We start from the raw sequence: 2850 nt of genomic DNA, 5'->3' as shown, positions 1-2850 counted from the left end.
GTGCTAATACTATTAGGATCACTCTACGATGAAAATTTAATCAAAGTTGTCCTGACTTTTCAATGGAATACATTATTTTTTCCCTCATGGATAGAGTTACAAAGAATCACAGAATCTTGGCTGTGATATTCAAAACACAAACCAGAGTAAGAGAGAGGCCAGAAATTGTTGGTGCATTTACATATTGTTTTTGCATTTATTTCCTAAGGGAACATAAATAACTTATGAAGGGAAACAGAAAGAAGCAACACTTTTGTTCTCTTCCAGGCATAGTAAAATACAATGTCTTTATTTTTTTTCAAAGACCTATGTATTCATGCTTGACATTATGAAGTTATGAAGTAGACTGAGCCTTTGGTTGTTTACAAATGTAAGAAATGATGGTAAAAACTTAATATTTTCTGGTAGTGCCTTTTTTTAAAAAAAAAAAAACCTTTAGAAAAACACTTAATAAAAAGGAGAGAAATAAATTCTCTTTATTGGTATTCCTAACATCATATGTTTTAGTTTGAAATAATATATTTTAGCCTTATAAGGAATAACAATATAAATAACCAAAATAAATCCTTGAGTACTTTTCCAGAACCAAATTATTTTCTGAAAATATTTCCTTTTTACAACATAAAGGACTTAGTCCTTCTCTGGATGGCTCTGTCCTCTGGGTACTGGCATTAGGGTGCTCTGTTAAGATGATGATAGTGTTCTAAAATTAATTTCCAATGGTTGGAAAATATATATATATATATTTTAGTGAAGTTTGGAAATTCTTAATTTCTATAATTTTTGTCTAGCATAGAGCTCTGCCACCAAATCAATTCAATCAACATTATCAATGAAATCAGCAAAAATAAATAAAACTCATTGTTTGAGTTCATATTCATTTATTCAATAAATTTTTATCAACATCCTGCTAGGATAAATACTGTTTTAATCACAGTAACTAAAAAAAACTCGCTGAACTCATGAAGCTTCTAGTAGAGGAGAGAGACAAAAATTAATAAGTATGTAACTAGGTGTGTGTGTGTGTGTGTGTGTGTGTGTGTGTGTACACACATAAGCACTTAGAATAGTGACTAGTATGTGTTAGGCATCAATAGTTTTTTTTGTTTGTTTGTTTTACAAAAAATGATTTATTGAAGTAAAATTTACATAAAATGTGGAAGACAGAAAAAAGCACCCCGAAATATCTGTCTTACATCCTCAGAAGCTGTTATTGTTACTTGGCAAGGGTGATTACAGGTAGAATTAAGATGGCTTATCAATGGACTTAAAATAAGAGACTACTCTGGATTACCAGGAGGAGCCCACTGAAATCACACTGGTTCTTTAAATATGAAAGAGGAAGACACAGAAGGCCGTGTCAGAAAGATATAATGTGAGAAAGACCTGACTAGCTTTGGTTGGCTTTGAAAATAGAAGGGATTCATGAGTCAAAGAATGTGGGCAAGCTGGCAAAAGCAAGAAAATATGTTTTTCTTACTTCTGGAAGGAATCAACCCTGCCAACGTCTTGGTTAAGTCCAATGAGACCTGTTTTGAACTTCTGACATCCAGAATTGGAAGTAATATCTTTTGTTATTTGAAGTCACTAAACTTGTTGTCATTTGTTACAGCAGCAATAAGAAACTAATATATATGTTAAATTTTATAGACCTTAAGTGTATTGTTTGCCAAGTTTTAACAAGTATCTTTATCCACAGTAGTCAATGAAACTATAGATATTTCCATTCCTAAGAAAGTTCCCTCATTGGCCCCTTCTAGTCAAATGACTCTTGGAAGTGGTTTAAAATTAGAATTGCTGGGCTAGGGCTGTTGCTCAGTGGTAGAGTGCTTGTCACACATGTGTGAGGCACTGGGTTTGATCCTCAGCACCACATAAGAATAAAGCTATTGTGTACATCTACAACTGAAAAAATATTTTAAAAATTAGAATGGCTATTCTATTTTCTATTAGATTAATTTATTTTAACCTGTTCTTGAACTTCATATAAATGAAATCAGAAAGTATTTATTCTATTGTATGTGACTTCTTTCTTTCAATATGCTCACTTAGAGATTCATCTAAATGGAGTCTATCAGCCTTTCAATACTTTGTATTGCTTAGTAGTACACCATTTAAAATACACTGCCAAGTCAGATCAGGACTATGCCTGGAGCTCACTTCTGTCATCATGTATTGGTCAAAGCGGTGAGAGCACCCACCAAGATTCAAGTGGGTGAAGAAAATGATGAGAATGGCAAAGACCCTCTTATGGACTGAATTGTGTCACCCTACCACCAATTTATATGTTCCCCAGGTATCCCAGAATGTGACTATATTTGGAGATAGGGCCTTCATAGAGTTATTTAAGTTAAGATGAGGTCCTATGGGTGCATCTTGATCCAGTATGCTCTTTTAAGAAGAGGAGATCAGGGACAGACACTTACCCAGAGGGAGACACAGGGAGAAGACAGCTGTCTGAGAGCCAAGGAGAGAGACCTCAGGGTGAAAATGACCCTGATGATACCATGATTTTGGACTTCTAGTCTCCATAACTGCGAAGAAGTTAATTCAGTTGTTCAAACCACTCAGTCTGCGGTATTTCCAGCAGCCTTCAAATGAATGCAGATCTACTATAGAAGATGGGATGTTATTATTGTGGCTATATATGGAAACCACAGTCTCCTATGGTTAGGTCTGAGCCCTCTACCTTCTGTTGTTTTTCTAGTTGTCCCATCTGCTTGGTTTTGGTTTGATTTTAGTCTTCTTTTGTCTCTCCCATCTTCTTTTTTGGTTTGACTGATTTTTTTTTTTTTTTTTTTTTTTTTTTTTACAATTTCATTCTTCATCCTTTTAAGTTCTAAATCTCTT

Source organism: Callospermophilus lateralis, chromosome 6, assembly GCF_048772815.1.
Source record: "Callospermophilus lateralis isolate mCalLat2 chromosome 6, mCalLat2.hap1, whole genome shotgun sequence".
NCBI lineage: Eukaryota > Metazoa > Chordata > Mammalia > Rodentia > Sciuridae > Callospermophilus > Callospermophilus lateralis.
This window is presented reverse-complemented; position numbering follows the sequence as displayed.